The following is a 19,426-nucleotide window of genomic DNA, read 5'->3' on the forward strand; positions in this document are numbered from 1 at the left end:
CATATAGAATGACTTCCTTCTAAATGAATATCTGATAAAGGAGGAAGTCTGTAGAGGAAAATGCATTTGATTATGAGGCTCTGAGGTAAATCTTTAACGGTGTTATGTGGGAAGTTGAATATATGACTCTCCTTGGAAGTTGCAGACCTGACTCCCTGAGCACTATGCATTTGGGCTGTGCAGAGTTTCAGGTGCTGATTCGATTTGGAGGAGATTCGGCTTTTGGCGGCTGAATCTCTGAATCCAAATCGAATCGGGGAGCAATTAAAAGGTCTGAATCAATTTGAAGCTCTCCGAATTGATTCGGAAAAGATTTGGAGAGCTTCAGTGATTCAGGCAGTCTCCGCTCACTGGACCTGGATGGACTCCATGCTGGTAAGTAGGGGGCAGGGGATATTTTTTTTCCACAAATATCATTTAGTGAGAGCGAGGCCAACAGTTTGAGTAGAGTTTTCAGTGGAGGAGGATTGTATAAAGTTATCTAAAAAAACATAAAATATGTAGGGTTGCAACAGAGCAACCTGATGCTTGAGTGATACAAGAAGAGAATGGAAAAATACTGAGATTCCCCACCTGAATCCAAAGTAAAGAAAAAAAGTCTTTCCAATTCTGTTTCTGTTTTATAATTAGCCTTTGCAGGTATCTTTGAGGTGAGAATATTTTTTTATTTTATTACAGGTTTGCTGAACTTCTGCATATTGAGGCATTTTCTTTTTGTTCTTTTTTTTTGCTCCCGCTGATGTCCGTAGCAACAGCCCGTTGACTTCAGCGGCAGCAGGATTGGGCCCGCTGCTCCCAACATATCGCAGGAATTAGAATGTCAGCAGACTTTCTGACATTGCTGGTGGAAAAAAAATAGAGGGGAAGAAAAATACTTTACATCTGGAGAATTGCTATCTGCTTTGATTTACTTCTCCTCCCTTTCCCCTGTCACATTCCAAGCTCCTTCAGATGAGTGAAATGTCAGCCTCCTTGAAAGCAACAGTCAGTCTCTCAAGTTCATAAAGGCAAAGTAAATTAATTGAAATAAAGAGCTTGCAGGCTGTGATTAGAACAGGATACAGCTTTCTGTGTTCCCCCTGTTCCTTGCTCTTCAGTACTTAGACGCACTCTTCATTGCAGTAAAACTGAACTTAAAATATGAACAAAACAAAACTAGAAGGACCCAGGGACATTTTTTGGACAGAATGGCAAAACTCCTCAGGATATACACTGGAGAAAGATCTGCCCAGGAATCTTTACATGCAGCTAAAGAAAAAATGCTCACTTTGAAAACTTTTGTGTTAACTGGAAATAAGATTTTTTATAGCAATGTTTAAAATCAGGTAATTGAAAGGAAAGTTGCTACATTGGCCTCTTGTGAAAAACTTGTTCATTTAAGCATTTATATATATTTACTTGTGATTTTCTAATTGTACTCCCCTTCTAAAATGAACTTCTTCAACTTTTTAGCCTTGGGAATTGGGGAAAAGGTTTCAGGCTCACATTTAGCAGCTTTTTTAATGATCTGTTTTGACAACAGTAAAATGTGCCTTATGATTTAGAGTAGAATGATTTGTTTTTAACACGTGTAAAGATAAAAGGTTGATACAGATACTTGTGCCACATGAGAAAGGACAAACCTGATGAAAATACAGGCATTCTTAACAGGACAAACTGTTTCCAATTCTAAAATGTGTTTTTCAGTTTTTTTGGAGTTTTCACATCGTAATTTTTTAAGGTGTAGTATTTGGGATATGCCAAATCAATTTCTAGTTATTTTTTTTATTAGAGCATCATTAGTGTTAAGGCACCAAAAGCTTAATTGGCAAACTTTGGGCATTTTTATCATTACTTCTCCTTCAGGTTACCTGTATATTGTAATACCAGAAATTTCAATTATTGTGTCAGGAAATTTTGCTTTAAAGTTCACTTTTACAAGGCATTTCAGGTCAAGATTAGAGTTGAACAATTCCCAGATATGTATTGCAGTGCCAGAATGTTTGCAGGAAGTAAACCATCATGTTCAAAACATTAGACCATTTCTAGATGTTTGAAACCTAACATGAAGCAGAGAAGGTTGGGGGGGAAGTCATTTTCCTGCTGATTTTAATTAAGTGGAAGGGATATATTCAAATGAAACTTTTCCTGCCTATTTTTAGGAATGGGAATTATTTGTTCCACATTGCAAGCATAGCCTGTTACATTAAACAAACAGGTATTCAAGATCTCATTAAAACTGAGGTGTGATAAGTTGCAGACCCTGTGTTAAACATGTCATGCTCTTGCATCAGTCTGGTCTCTAGGAATGAATGATAGCCTCTATGCTGTGGCATTTCATGTTGTTCATAGAAAAACATCATGTTAGAGACCTACTAGTGCAACGAGGTCAGATTCTGCCAGTTTTTTTGGAGTAGTACCTTGTTCTACAAATAGTCCTATTGATTTTAATGGGACTGCTCACAGAAGAACAAATTGTGACCTATAACTGGGAAAGTTCTGTGACCTGACCAGTGGTGGATCAGCCCCTTCCTAAAGTGGCCACTGGGGCTGGTGCACCAGTCATACCCTTACTTAGTTACATTACCGTCACTTGCTACTCACATGAGCACTTCCAGTGAATGCAATGGGACAATTCATGTAAATAGCTGCTTGCCACCAGTATGAGTAAGCAATTCATAATCAGGCTCAGATTGAGGTACTAGTTAGTGGGAGCATCTACACATGCTATTAATGCTCCTGAATAAACTCTGGTGCAGTTCATGCTGGAGTTTATTGCTTCCTGGCACAAACTTTACACATATGCTGAGGACTGTAGCACATTGAGCTGGGGTGGCACAGCCCTGGCTGGCAGGGGTCTCAGGGGGTCAGGTTGCCAGCCCAGAGCTTCTCTGCCCTAGCTCAATGTGCTATGGAGGGGCTGGCTGGGGTATGAGGCTGCTACACAGTGGGGCTAGTCGGCAGGCAGCCTCTACACTGTATCACTCTCATGCCCCAGCAAGCCCCAGGTACCATCTCTGAGTATGTTGTGCAGCTCCAAATAACTCCATTGTAGGGTAATACTTGTGTTGGGCAGTAGTACTTTACAGTGGAGTTAATTAGTTTATTGCGGCCTAATAGCACTGCATGTGTAAACAGTGATGCTTTGCTGAGGAGCTAACTAGTCAACTCCGCGTTAAAGTGCAAATGTAGATTCCCCCAGCTTTGGCAAGGGTGGCATAATCTGGCCTACGCTGACCAAGACCCACATTCTGCTACTTTAAACACAAGAAGAGGACCTTTGTGCCACAAACAGTGCCACTGAAGTCAATGGGACTATTTGTAAGGTGCTGAGCCTTTTGGATAGGACAGGATATAAATAAATAAATGAGAATGGTAGGAAAGAAATGTTTATACATATGCCAATACTTTAAATTTTCTACCCAGGGTGAGTTGGTTTATCAAATTCTCTTCCTAAGCCATTTTTCTTTTCTAGAAGGTATTGTTAGCTTGTACAAACAACTAGAACTCTTGCCTCCAAAATGATACCTTTTATTAGACCAACTGGAAAATGGCAAGCTTTCAGGATCCAAGTCCCTTCGTGGGGCTCTAGGAAAAGTCTAGATAGTACACGACGGTAAAAAGTCCCAATAGGTAGGAAATAAACGCCATTTTTGCACAGAGGGAGCTGAAGATGGAAAGCTGTCTCCCTCTGGGTCCATGAGAGTGCCTTTGTGAGCAGGGCTGAGTAGCTCTTTGATGTATTGATGAGGTAGAATTCCTTCCCTGGTGGTGTCAGATGGCAGACACCATCACAAGCTTTGTTAGCTTGTGATATTAATGTTAATATTTTAACTACTTTTTCCTTTCTGTAAATAAAATAATTCTGTCCATTTCATGATTTCTTACCACAATCAACTGATCTTTAAGTTTCCTCTTCAACACACTTGCCTGCACAGCTGCTGTGAAGATTATACTAAAAACAAAGGGAGGTGATTTACATGCCCTTTCTCCCAAGTACTTTACTAATGTTTGAACTACGTGACCATCATGCAATGATGAGATGTGAATTTATAGAAGTCTTGAGCTAAGAGTCCACTATCTTGTAAACAAAAAAAATGAAATATTGCTGTAATTCTTGTTTGAATTATTTGCAAGGATGTTCTAGTGGGATGTTTTCCTAAAACTGATTGATCAATCATACTTAAACTTTTAAACTTACTTTCTAAATAAAACTTTTGAATGCACATAAAGCAGCTATGAAAATAAAACTTTGTCTTCAAGATTTGTCTAGGCTTGTATGACCACTACACTTAATTTTCATTACAACACTGTGGACGACACTGCACTGGTTAGCTGAAAATCAGTATAATTACCACTAGAGCTTGTCAAAAATTTTTCACTGAAGTTTGCTACTGGAAAATACAACTTCATCACTTTAAACATTTCACAGGAAATGTTTCAAGTTCATCAATATTTTTGATGAACGAAAGTTGACTGAATCTTCTTTCTCATTATATTATTATAATGTCAAAACATTTCATTTGGAAAATGCTAAAACATTTAAATTTGATAAGATAAAAGACTTTTCTCTTTTTTTAACTCTAAGTCTCTTAATTAAATTTTGACTTTTATATTAAAACAGACTTTTTTATAGCCAGTATTAGGTTATAGGTTTAACATTTCATACTAAGACACTTTGATGTTACTAATGGAACTGATTTAATATTCTGAATCAAAATATCACAATCGATACAGAAATATTGATCTTTTGTTCCAATTCAAAACTAAACCAGATTGAAAAAGTTGGAATTTCCCATAATATGCAATCTGTTTACTGGCCAGCTCTCCTCTCTCCCCCTCCCTTTCACAGACTTTCCTTCTTTATTCTGTCAATGACAAGTTTCTGACTTTACCCCAGCCACTGAGGCCTCCATTCTCCCACATGCTTAGTGAATGAACTGTTCATCCTGCCCCCAAATACATACATGCATGTTAGCTTTCACTTGCCTCAGTTTCCTTCATCACTCTCTCAATATCAATCAGTTACTCATGGCTCATCTTTCCAGACCCAATTTCTGATCAAGTGGAAGAGAGTTGAGGGGACTTCTGACCTCTGAGTCAAGTGGAAAAGGCGGCTGGGAATAGAATATAAAAGACCATAATCCCTTTGGCTTGTCTTTTGGCAGTTGGGTATTGAGATATTATGGATTACCTGTATTTCAGTTTTAGCAGCTGATTTAATGGTATGCTCTGTTTGCTTTACATCAGTGCCGCCTAGTTCAAAGCAGTGAAAGCATAAGTTTAGTTAACTTAGGTTTACCACTGCTTTGCAGTGTCAGTGCAACATGGAACTGTTGTGGACTACTGGTAAATTTGGGCTGTGGGCAAGTGTTGCCACCTTAGTCGGGGGGGGCACATGCCCTCCCAGTGACCAGTCAGCAACTGGGAGGGGGTGCCTCTATGGCCAATCTCACCGACCAGCACTCACAGAGGTAGCCATGGCACTCCAAGAAGCGGCTGTGGCATTTTACCCCCTGTGGCACTCCCACTCCCCAGCCAGCACTTGCAGGAGGGGCACTGGTGCTCCGGCCTGTCCCCCCTGCCCATTGCCTAAGCAGAGAGCGCAGTCTGTCAGGGGGTGCACCAGCGCTCTCAGGGGGTGCATGTGCACCCCAGTGCACCCCATATGTGTCGCCACTGATTTGGACCTTGATTATCATTTGAAATATTGGCCGTGTAGGAAACCTTCCCAAGTAAACATCAAAAATACGGAATTTATAGAATGAAACCGTGGACATTAAAAATGAAATACTTTCACATTCCATTTGTGAAAACCTTAAGACATGCTGGGCAATAGCAAGATGTGTAGTGGGTGAGAGAGGGGTGTATATTGAATATGAAGAGGTAATAATTAGGGAAAGTAATGGTTGTGTGCTTAGTCATCAGGGTAAGGGAAACAAATATATCAAGAATGTAGAGGCTACAAGACATACCCATGGTGTGTGTTTGTGTGAGCCTGCTCACTTGCACACATTAAAATTATGAGACTTATTTGCAGGTGGGTTGCATGTTCTAGAATGGGAAGATTATTACCTCTGTGACGAGGCCTCCATAGCATGGAAAGGGTTTTCATGGCATTGTTCTTTTCACTATGCACTGTAGTGCACTGTCTGGGTGGATAAGGCAGGAGCTGAGGGGGAACCATTAAAGTACAGAAAAATCTTTGCTTATGGCCTGGTCTCCTCCCAGCACCTCCACTACCTGCTGCACCTCAAACCCAACCCTATACCTTTCTGCAGTCAGCTTTTCACAGTCCTTCTACTTGCAATCCCATGTACATTCCTGCTTTCCACTCATCCCCAATTTTTTCCTTAACTGCTGCCCACTTGCTCTCCATACCAATTTCCCTCTGAAAGCAGCACAGTGGGAAACCATAGTGATGGGTAGAGTTATCACGGGAAGAAAAAATGGGGCTGAGTAATGATATAAGGGTTCAAAAGAGAAAATAGGCACATGCATGAGTCTGAAGAGAAAAAGGGCTGTGAGAGAGGAATGGGGTCCATGTTAAGAAGATTATGCTCTATTGAGGGCAAACCAATGAGATGGAAGCTGAGTTCGAGTGACTTTGCACTTTAAGAATTTTCTCTGCATTCCTGTCTCAGGTCCTCCAACAGTGTGGCCAGAGCTATAGTCAGGCATTGTGGTGCCCGGTGCAGGTCATGTGAAGAACATGCCCCTCACCCATGTGCTACTATGTAACAAAATTTTTTATGTATCTATTATGCTCAAACACCTTCTAGTTTTAAATAATTAGCAAAGCATGGAAAAACATTTGCATATTCATTTGCTTCTATCAAGGCTGCTTGGATGCCATTGTATTTGCATTACATATTTGCACCATTGCCATATGCCTGCTCTTTATAATTACTAGGGGTGTGAGAAGCAGGCCCTATTCGATTCTGATTTGGATTTGGCCCATATCAGGGACAGTGATTTGATTAATTGATTCAGATCACTGTCCCCAATTTGATTCAGCTGAATCTGTGTCTGAAGATCCGATCCTGATTCAGAGAATCAGCGATTCAGACGTAGTCACAGCTTTAAAAGTGCTTTCTACATACCTTAAGGTACCAGGTGCAGCTCATGATCACTGCAATGCTGGGGTGGATGGAGCATCCCACAGGAGTGCGGGGAGCCCCTCACATGCTTGGCAGTGAACCTGGAGGTGGACCAGAGGTACTTCCAGTCCACTTTCAGGTGTGCCAGGGAGCATGCTGCCCTCCCCCCCCCATACCTCCCCAGCTTGGTGATTGGCCACATGGAGACCCCGGGTGCCCACCCCATACTCAGGAAGCACCAGTCATTGAGCCGGGGAGGTATGGGAGGGCCCCCCAGCATGCTCCCCGGTGGACCTGGAAATGGACCGGAAATGCTTCTGGTCCACTTCCAGGTCTGCTGTCAAGCGCACTGGGGAGCCCCCCGCACTCCTGTGGGATGCTTCATGTGCCTCAGCATCGCAGCATTCACAAGCCACCTGCTACCTAGAGGTACGCAGAAAAAACATTTAAAGCTGTGTCTATGTCCAAATCTCCAAATGTTTCCAAATCTCTCCAAATTGATTCGGAGGGTTCTGATTTGATTTGGAGAGGTTAATGGGTCCTCTGATTTGATTTAGATTTGGAGATTCAGCCACTGAATTGGGCTGAATTTCCACCGAATCGAATCAGGGACCAAAGCTTTGCACAGCCCTAACGTATGTGTTTCTAGTTGATTTAAAAGTTCTATGGCCAGTCCTTTTCCAGATTTTCCTTTGTATCAATAAAATTTTCCTTTTGTTTCCGTCAATTTTTCCTTATCTCAGAATTGCAGGAATTTACTTTCTGTGGGAGAAATCTGGGGTATAAATTAAAATGATGGATAAATATTTAGAATTTTTAATGTTAGTAATTATTTTCAACCTGTCATAACCCATTTGCTGAATGACCTCATTTTGTATAGTAGATGAAAAGGGACATCCTAACTGCTTTTTACTTGGGTACTTGAGCCACAAAAGTTGGATTATAATAGTTTACCAGTTCCGAAGCATTTAGGAACACACTGCTGTAGGATTCCCCTACGTTGTTCATAGACCCTCTTAAGGCCAAGGGCCTTTTTAACCATATCCACAACCTCCTTTAGAACGTCTCTATGGTTTTGATTTTCTGTCAGGATTAGTCTGTGAATCATAATCTATCATGTTGCCACATATCCATAGTTCCAAAAACCTTTTGGCCTGTTGTGCTTTTTCTGAGTTCTTTGCTACAAAAGAAGAGCTTTATTACTTTTCCTTCATCAAAAAATCCATAGTCAAAACACTGAGAACTGGCATTTACTAAGAGGTGCCTTGAGTCTAAAGAAGCTAAGAACTACTGAATTTTTATTGGCTAAAAAAGACACCTTTATGATTAAAAAATTATTGGGTGCCCTATGCTCTCAATGGGGCTGAGGGTCTCCAGGCCCCTCTACCTCAGCCTGAAACATGACCTGGGGCACTTGCACTCATCTCCAGCTACCCATAGGAGGCTCAAGCCCTCAGAGATGTTCTGGGCACATGAGCTTTTCCCTCCCCCCTGGCTGGGCCAGATACAGCCTGTTCCCTGTCTCCATCCCCATCCCTTTGCAGATGACTCAGGACTTTTCTGTCCATGCACGGGATATGCCTGTCCCCACAGTATGTGTCACAGGGTCCTGTGAATGGAGCATGTGCAGGTTGCTACAGTGGAGCCAGTTGTTCCATTGATGTCACCCCCACTGCCCTCATAGTGATGCTAGACTGGGAGCAGCCACCATTACCACTTCTGGCGCTTTGATTTGTTGCTCCATGTTCGGGCACGGGGTGAAGATGAACCAATGGCACTGTCTTTACTTTGGCACTGAGTGTGGCTTCATGGCAACTTTTCAAGCACTGTTGCTTAACCTTGCATGTGCTCTGAGAACTTAAAAAACTCACTGAGACCTAGACCAAATAATCTCCCAAACTCTTGAAACCTATCTGCTCTCCCTCATCATGCTGGTTTATTAGAATCAATAAAACAGAAGCATGCAAACTGGCTGCGGGAAAAGGAGATTGATATCTCTGATGTTCCAATGACCTCATTCAAGAGTAACTTGAGTAGTGATTTTGGCCCTATTTATAATTAAAGTGTAAGAATTAGTTAAAATATTTCATTTGCCTTCAATCCAAGTTTTTTAATGGATATGCATGAGATTTCAATGAGTTTTAAAATGTGAATTATATTTGTTAATCCATTATTAAGATTACTTGAAACTAAACAGGCCTGTCACTAATTATCATTATATTTCTTAAAGAACCCATTTTAAACCAGTTGGCAAACTAATGTATTGGTTACTTCTTGAGAAAATTAAGTGAGTACTTGAAGAAAAACTTCACTAGATGTTTCTAATATTTCTTCTCATTAGAAACAACAGAGGCTGAATCACTTCTCTAATTGAAAAAAAATTAACGTTTGTGGACTCCTGATGGGTACCTGCATAATAATTTCAAGTATTAAACAGCCAACTGAGTTAATTCATGGAAAGTCTTGACCATTCACCAACAGTCAATGGCACTTATTACATGAAAAAGCATTGCTTGCAGGAGTAAGGAATATAGGTTCAGGAACCAACCAAATCCTTTCTCTGGGGACTCAGTTGTAAAATGTAACTGTACAGCTCATGGGATGCACTATTGAAAAATGCTTTCTGACATTTCAGCTTCTATGTTAACACACAAATGTTAGGATAGAAGACACTGTAAAGCAATCAACTTCGCAGGAAAGACTGCCTTTGTCTGCTTTGGGGTTTGGTTCATGGTCACATACACACTTGCAGTCTCCTCCCGTTGAACACAGAATGGGGGAGCTTAAGGTAGACATGTTAGTGTCCACCATATACCTTATAATCCTTTGTGAGTGGGCACTGTCTTCCAAGTGATAGTGAACACCTTTCAGTATCCTATTACTTTCTGCATCATACTGAGATTATTTGTATTACTAAAATAGGCATCATTCTAATTGCCTTTCTAATTGCAATGGGAATACTTCCACACATTTAGCAAATATTATTTGGCCTCATGTCATCATGCAAATGACCTCCCCCCTTGTAATTATACTTGGCTCAACAGTTAGAATCCAGTCATTTCAAAAGGTTCAAATTTCATCATAAAAATTATCAACGCTCATGCTTGGCAAAATAAGTGGATTGCTTAGTCAGATCAAAGTCAGTAAACTAATTATTAACAGAGTATGGACAAGATAATAAACATTTCTCTGAATTTTTTCTTCACTTTCTCATAAAAGGGTTCACAATTTTGTCATATAACAATGAAAATGGAAAATGGCAGAGTTGTTCAACTCTGAAGACTGCAATACTAAGCATGTATGTTGTACTTTTCCCTTTTCAAAGCACCGTATGATGTTAATAGAATAACATGGCTGGCAAATAGTACTCAGAAAAGATTTTTTTCATTTTCACAACTGTTTTCATGATATATCTAAATACATATTTACACATGGAAAAATATGTCAGTTGTCACTCAAGTGTATACAACAAAAATGATTTAGGGCATTCTTTAGAAAGATGCTGAAATCCTAGGTCTGAGATAAAAAGTATTGTAGTACTGTTTAGTAAACACTAATACCAACACTATTTGTAGTGACAAAAGGAAATAGCTAATAGCTTCTTCTAATAGCTTGCAGTAGTTTCCATAGTTGCTTTGACTTGGTATTTTTGTAAGATGAGGAGGAATGGCTGAAAAATGTTTTTTCCTTAAGGAGAGCCCATTCTAGGAATGAAGCTCAGTTTTAGTCTGAAAACAATTCCGTACATACACTAAATCTCTAAACCTGAGGCAGAACATTAACCCTTATATAAAATAATTGGCCTAATTCTCCTCTGGAATTTAGGCAAATAATGTAACTGAGATAAACAGAGAGTCACTTATATGTCCACATTTATCTACACTTCCTATTTATACTGCTAAATGCTTAAAACAACACTGGCTCATAAATTTGCTTTTTCTTTCTCGTTCTCTTGGCAGTGTTTCCTACATGCTGCACTTTTAAAGAGTGCAGTTTGGTCTCCTCTCAAATAAATAAGAGCAGTGGAAGGAAAAAACTGCAGCTACAAAGTAGTTCTAACCCATTAAATGCAGATGGCCCACAGGGGGTTTAATCATAAGAGGGAGAACACACATCATGCTGAAATATAGAGCTGTTTTCTATCACTTGTTACCATTTGAATGTCTGTCCCAGGAAAGTGAATTCAATATATCTTACTGGCCATCAGTTGCCCTCTGAATACTCCTTCTTTCTCTGATGTAGCTAGATTTCCCTTTAGAACATACAGAGATGAATGAGCTCTTACCACACGTAGAAGTGAAAGAAAACATTTCTTTCTGCACCAGAACAGATGAGATTCATCATTAAGAGAATGGATTTGACCTTGTCAAGTGGACCAAAGCAATTTATAAACAAACTCCTACAGGGGAGGCTACTTTTACACAAGTACTGTATTAGCAATGCTTTAGCTATGTCCACTGCTACCTTACAATAATTTCACAAAGTGAACTACCTGAAATATATGTGCTGAGAGATATCACAGATGTACCTACAACCACTGGGGTTACCCAGCTCCCTAGAGTCTGAGGAAACATATTTCTATTCATCCTACTATCTCTTTCTTCCCCTGAAAGTTCAGATTAATTGTTTGTTATTTAACTCAAAACTCCACTTGATGCTTAGCATATGTAATCAAGGAACAACATTGAACATTAATTATTTAATTATTGTTTGCAATTGTTTCTACAAAGGACATACTGTTTGAGAAGAAAACCTCAGATGGAAAACATAATAGATCATTGATGGAATAATGAAAGCAAATCAGGGTATCTTTTTTTTTTGGTTTCCAGTTTTGGAGAAGAGAAGAAAAAACACATACGGAGTCAAAAACTTAATATAAGGCAGTATTAGATCATACCAAATTTCCAGTCTCTACCAACCACTGATTAACATGTATAAATCATGAATTTTAACCTTCATTTTACACACCTTATTTGGGTGAGAGCAACATTTCAGAACATGAAAAATCACATTCATAGATTCACAGACGTAGAGTCGGAAGGGACCTTGTAGATCTTCTAGTCCGACCCCCCACCCTGGGCAGGAGAGAAAACTGGGCTTAAATGACCCCAGCCAGGTAAAGGTCGAGCCTCCATCTCTTCCTCTTCTGGCCAAAATCATATGAGCAGGAGCAAAATTAAGGCAAGTAACATTTTGCAGATAGACCTCCTATGTAAGTATCAGTGGACGTACCAGCTACTGTGCAGGAAAATAAGGCAGAGGCAAACATCATTGGTGTGTTGCCCCCCGAGCTACAGATTTACCACCAGCTAAGAAAACTAATTCTCCTTCTGTTCCTGTGTCTGATGCAATCTTCTCTACCTTTCTCAATCATGGCAATATGGCCATAGAGTATCATGATTCAGAAAAAGGAAACGGCATGCTAAAATGCTTGGCATGAGCTTCCAATTTTCAATGCCTTACAAGCTTAGTAAGCTCCATCAGGCACTTCTAGTCTCTTAAAAGTTTTAAAGTGTTCATAGGAGCTGTGGACCTCTACCTATGTGATTGTTATGTGGTTGGTAAAGGCTGTTAACTTTTAACCCAAGAGAAAGGAATAGTATTCTAGCCCTGATTGCATCTTCATAGCTGTTCTACAAAGTTTATAAACAAGAGGACAGTCTCAACTATGTAACTTCCATCACCACCAGATAAGACTATTGACCTGCTGAAGTCAGAATACCACCAAACAGAATTTCCCAAGTCCTCAGAAGACACCATGCTGCAAATATTCATAGCTGCTTAGCAGATTTATGTTTCTTTCATCAATGGGTCACATTCTCAAGATCTCCTCATGTTAGAGAAAAGAAAAAGGCCACTTGCCATCTTTTTTATTACTATTATTTATGATTTATACAGCTCCAAATGTGTGCTAAGTGGTTTGCAGGCAGTATGGGTCTCAATGTTAATCTCTTTTTCACTGATTTTACAATGGAGCCCCCCTTACTGGCTCATGTAAGTTTCAGACAGAAACCCCATAACCTTGACCTGAGGGGCATACAATCAAAATATAAAACATACACAAAGGAAAAGGATATAGAAAAAAGGAAAGGGACTGAGGTTATCATACATTTTCCCTCATATTTTACAAGGACTCATCTCTTTTTGCTCCTCTGAGAGGAAGACTTAAGGTTTTCATGGATTTTTATTATCCTGGGAAGAAAACCTTTTAAAAATGGTGTTGGTATATCATCTAAGTGAAAGAACACCTATCTGTTCTCCGCCTCACCCCTCAATTTTTACATCATGCAGAAATCATCCACAACCAATGGCACATGGCAGAAGATACTTTGACAAGCGTTGAACACCCAACTAGTAAGTACCAAAGGCCTGTTCCAATTCCTGCTGAAATCAAGGGGAGTCTTTCCAAAGCTTCCATTGGTAGCTGGATCAAAACCTCAGTGTTACTGTCATGCTTTTCTATGCAAAAAACAGTCTGGGTGTTTAACTGCTGACTGGTGCATACACTGCTCATCACTGCTTTCCACACCATTGATCATGGAGAAGAAAAGGTGGACAAAGGTACAAGGTGCCATTACTATTCACATCATGTGTCACTATCCTGCCTAGGGCAGACCAGAGGAATGAATTCAATACGTTACAACAGCCCTGGTGTAAAGTAAATCACAGCTTTTCTTTCTCCATCATTTCCTGGCCAAACACATCAGTCCACTTTAATCTATACAAAATACCACTGATGAATTCATCTCTCTCTTTGGACAGTCTCCATTTGCTCCCATCTCCCCATCTTCATTTTATAATTTGGCAAGATGTGTGTGGAGCCCAATCCAATTCTCTTTTCTTCATTAGCATTTTCAGTAATATCCACTTGCTCAAACGTTTCTTGCGCAGCCATCTCTGGGCCTTCTTTCATGCAGCTCCCCAATGAATGGAGGTATTTCCTGAGCCTATCTGCAAAGTCCCTATCCTACCCACATCTATCTCCTTCCTCAAAATAGGTCCTAATGGCCTAACTCTGTTACTTTCCTATAACAAGCCTTGTGGTTTTATATATGTTACCTGTTGTCATTCCTATTCTTGCACCTCCGTCTTTAGATTGTGACTCCTCAAAGTGATTTTAAGTGTCTGTAAAGTGCTTTTTACATAGCAGGCATAACTTCATATAAATAAATAAATTCACAGGGTCATAGGAAAGTAACGTTGGAAGGGACCTCATAAGGTCATCTAGCCCAGCCCCATGCCCAAATCCCAGTCAAGTGGCTGGCCAACCTGCTCTTGAAAACTTCTTGGAGAGTCCACAACTTTACTCGGTATCCTGTTCCAATGTCTGACCACTCTTATAATCAGAAAATACTTCTTAATCTCCAGCTGCAGCTTGAGGCCACTGCTCCTAGCCCTGGCCCCTATGGCCACAGAAAACAGCTTATCTTCATCTGCTCTATGTTTGAAGATGATTAACAAATCCTTTCTCAGTCTTCTCTTCTCTAGACTAAATAACCCTAGTTCTTTCAGCCTTTCTTTATAAGTCTTGCTGTCCAGGCACATTATCATTTTTGTTGCCCTGAACTGGACTTTTTCCAAACTGTCCACATTTTTCTTGATGTGTGGGGCCCAAAGCAGGACACAGTACACCAGGTGAGCCCTCACCAGTGCTGAATAGAGAGGAAGAATAACTTCCTTTGATTTGTGAGTGACATTTCTGTTAATACAACCCAGGATGCTGTTACCTTTTTTTTTCTGTGAGTGCACTGTTGGATCATATTCAGCTTATGATCTGCCATAACCCCCAGGTACTTCTCTGCAGCACTGCAGCCAAGCCAGTCATCCCAGTCTGAGTTTATGCATGTCGTTACTCTATCCCAAGTGCAGGACTTTCCACTTGTCCTTGTTTAATCTCATTTTGTTGGTTGTGGACCATGGCTAATTAACAATTATTTGTATCCTCAGTAATAGCTTGGCCACTTCATAGCTCCCTCCCAATTGCCTCATGCTCAATGCCCAAGTACACAATCCCTTCCCAACTGGAGATCTTTTGTCTACAAGGAAACATCCTCAGCATTTCATCCATCTCCCAGACAGGAGTCCAGCTCCTTCCCTTCCCACCCACACCTGCATCTTCCTCTCCACTAGGCTAGCATCTTTAGGTACACCTTTATCCATATAGACCTTAATATGCATTTCTATACAGTGGCCAACATCATTTCTACGTAGTTAAATTTTGCATGAAAACATATTCCCATGTGGCTCATGCTGGAGCGCTCAGATTATAGAATGCAACTGGCAGTGAAGCAGCTTTTCCCTCTTGATCTCTGATGCTAATAGTACCCTCTGACCCCCAGTACCCTGCTTCCTCGCCAGTACAGCCTCCATTCAACTATACAGATGATAAGCTCCTCTGATTATGGATGCGGAGGTAGGGAAAAATTAATCAGTTTTGGGACATTGAACGTTTCCATGTAAGTTCTATAAGGCAGAGGAAGGGGCAAGGCATCTTTTCCTTTCATGGCTATTCCTTCTTTAGTTCACTTCTATGAAGACTACACAAAGCATGAAGAAACAGGACTATGGAAGCACTTAATTCCCCTTCAGTGCAGAAGTAAAGTCATCCACATATGGGGAGATCTTCCACATAAAGCCTTCTGAGCATATAACTTGAGAATTCTTCATTGAACATGCCTAGGAGATTAATGAGATGGGAAGAAAATTAATGTACACTGTCACTGTTGGGGGGAGGGTCTTATTTTTAAATCTATTACCCATATAGAGTGAATGAGTTTTTCATGTGCCTCAAAACAGGACACATTTCCTGTTAGTTATACAATCAGAATATATCATTTTCCCTTTCTGTGTTGTTAACATAGGGCTCCAGGTATCAGGTTTCTCTCGTTCTGCCCTGCAAACATAGCTAAAGCTAAATAACAAGAGTGCCTCCTTCCTTCTCCTCTTCCTACTACCCAGGGTAGAGGCAGATCAGGCCTTTTCAAGTGGGATTAGAAGGTTTAATCTTTTCTATGACTATAGGAAAAGTATCTTATGATTCTGGTCCTGTTCATACTTTGAGTAAATTTAACTTTCTCTGAGGCTGAGGGGTAAAAGGCAGCCTTGAAACTCTTCGCCTTTACCAGTTTTAAATAAATAACAGGAGCTTTCCTTCAGACTGAAAGCATCACTAGTAGAATTCTTTTAGGACTTGATTGAAGCATCAGTGACATTCAAGGGGTATTTGCCAGGGTAAAAAGCACAAATTAGATCCCAGTCCCTGCTCCTATGAATACTTAATATAAACAACGAAACACTCACCTGAGTAAGACAGAATCATCCACCCAGGTCTCCCTTCACCTAGGTGACTGCCTTAATCTCTAGTAGATTACAAAGACAATTGTTCACTCTTGCTTATTCTCTTTAACTCACTCTCTGGCCTAATAAATATTGAATTATTTCATGCGAAGTGGAACAGCTTCAATAGGAGGAAATTAGGGCATGCTGACCTCCAAATACTGCATATCTTGTTGATTAATGCACTCTTGCATATGTATTCAAAGCAGTTAAAGTAAAGGAAGGAACTGAATCAAGATGAATGTTCCAACCATGGAACTGTTGGGTATTAGCAGTGCATCCCCACACCTCACTCTAACCCCACATTTTAGTTGGAGTGTCACTCGTTAGGCCTTCTCTAAGAATACTGGACATTTCCAATTTTGCAGGTGAGATAGAAGAACACCTAGTTTGTCCTAATCCTAATTGGTTTTAGTCATGAGGTAGAGGTCTGAGCTGCTAATTATTGACAAGACTGAGGTGCCTCTTGGCACACCTAGAAACAGAACTATAGGCACACAAGGAACTTCAGATTTATATGGCAGATGAGTGGGGGGGTTTGAGAATCTAAATTTTAGATTAAATCTAAATTTTGAACTTAAGCAGTTTTGCTTTAATGGACATGTACCAAAGTTATTTAGAATTCTTTGACTTTGTGCCCTAATTCTTCCTGCGTTTGTTTCTGTTTAGTGCAGTTTTTCATAACGTTTTGAGATTTGCAAAACAGAAACAACCAAAAAACACTCTATGTTTTCCATATGTACTAGTACTAGGTCCTAGTACTTATTAGCTATATTATAAAACAGTGTTACCATGTATAACAATGTCTAAGCTGAATTTCTATGCTATGGCATAATGTCAAATATTTTAACCAACATAAGATTGTTCATGTTTTATTCTTCTCAATATATTTTATATTGTATAGCAAATAGTTGGGAAAATGTTTTATGAAATATCTACATTGAAATTGTACATTTTTAATATTGATGATTTTTAAAGTAAAATATTACGTATTTTTGCAATCTAAAGCTGTAACTGACAGCCACTAACGTCCCGTTTAGAAAAGTATTCTCCACTTGGGCATTTTGCTTTTCCTTTGAATTCTATTTTGCAACAGAAAAAGAAACCACAAATATAAAAAGAATATAAATAAATGATCAATAGTGTGATATAGGAGCTGTAACTTGTGGGTACTTGCATTTGCTCAAATGCTGTGTTTTGTTAATTTCATTAATGGAGTTGAAGGCTAGAAGATATCACTGTGCTAGCAGGTCTGGCAGGTGAATTAAATGGGGTAGCTGATTTTCTACCCAGGATAGAAGCACTCTGCTTTGATTCCTGCTCCATGGTGCAGCAGCTGTGGTATTTCTATTTAGGCAATTGAAGGCTTGTTGATCTCCACTCCACAGGTGCCAATGACTTGCTCTCTTTTTTAATGATCTCCGTTCCACTGATCAAGCTAACTTCTATTAGAGCAATTAGTTGCTGTCTGCTAGCTGCTCCTGGTCTCTCTCCTCTTATTTTACAACCTGAGCAGGAAAAGGAGGGTGGGTCAACTGAATATTAGACTCTGTCCTGGCTCTATGCAGACGTAACTTTGGAAAAGCCCTTTTTTTCTCCATTCTATCTTTCAGAAACAAGGTGTGAATGACATTTGGGGGTATGTTACATGCAGGCAAATACAGTATTTACATTCAACAAAAGAACTTCCAGGAGGCTCACCTACACCCCTCCTAACAAATGAGCAGCTTCCCTATGTTCTAACTTGTAGAAAAAAAATAGGTGATGCATAACTGATACTTCATGGTAGTAAGTATGATCAGCAGGGAGTGGTACCCTCCACTGTCCTCTCCACTGTGAATGCTTCTGCTTGCCCAGGGGTTAGAATCGGTCTGTTTATGGTGGGCTGGTACTGCCTGCACTGAGGGACTATATTGCTCCCCTGGCTCATTGTACTGCCCCCTGTATTGGAGCCAAGCACAGGGGCTGAGAGAGGAAACAGAATGTATCCCAACATATTTAAAGAAAGAAATGACTGTCATATTTTCAAAATGGTATGTGGTAATTTAGACCTGCAGGACAAACCCCCCAAAAGTCATTGGGAAGAATCATGCTTCTAACTGCCTTGTATGTTCTATGAGTAATGATTATCTCTGTGCAAAGTTAGACCTGTGGCATCCATTAGCTGGACTCTTCTGTAGACAACATTTCAGCAGTGAATAGTACACAAACCTCAGAGAGCAAGTCATCAAGCATGCAGAGAGGATCCTCCCTTTTCCTTCTTTCCACTCCCTCCCCACAGGCAAGGCTTGCAGATGTTTTCCTGTGCTCTTTATTCTTTTTCTTCCTGCTTCTCTCAGTGACCTTTACTCCCAATTGATTCTTTTTTGTCAAAATTTGCATTCTTTTGCATCTTTGATCTTATGATCTGAGTCATATAACAATGAACATGACATTGTTATCATGATTGGATTCACTTTATAAGTCCTAAGCTCTAGTAACCCACAAGAGGAATAAGAGAATGTAGAGAGCAAAAGTCTTTCTCCTTTTGCCTTTTGCTGCTAGATGAGTAGAGAGACTCTCACTTATAAAATCTCCCACATGGCAGTCAAGCTAGTTGTAATAGAAACCAATGAATTAAGGCATATATATGAGTGATCATGTCTTCAGGCACTGGATTTTGTGACATGTCTTTTTCCAGTCGCTGCTTTGGGAACTTACTGGAGAATACACAGGGGAAAGGAGGGATAAGAATTTCAGTGAATGAGCCAGAAATAGGCACAGTTCCCTGTTCTTGGACATTTTACTTGCTTGAGCTAAAATTAAACTTAGGCCATGGATAGGCATTCCTTTCTAGTGGTAAGAATTTCTGTGAAGTTCCTACCTATAGAAAAATAGCCTGAGAAGAGGCACATAAATATGGAATATGCTTCCAAGGGTGGTGCTGTCCCCTTCCTTGGAGGTATTTAAGAGGAGATTGGACAAACACTTGGCTGGGGTCATCTGGCCCCAGCACTTTTTCCTGCCCAGAG

This window comes from Crocodylus siamensis, chromosome 4 (assembly GCF_052110815.1).
Source record: "Crocodylus siamensis isolate JL-2025a chromosome 4, ASM5211081v1, whole genome shotgun sequence".
In the NCBI taxonomy this organism is placed as follows: domain Eukaryota; kingdom Metazoa; phylum Chordata; order Crocodylia; family Crocodylidae; genus Crocodylus; species Crocodylus siamensis.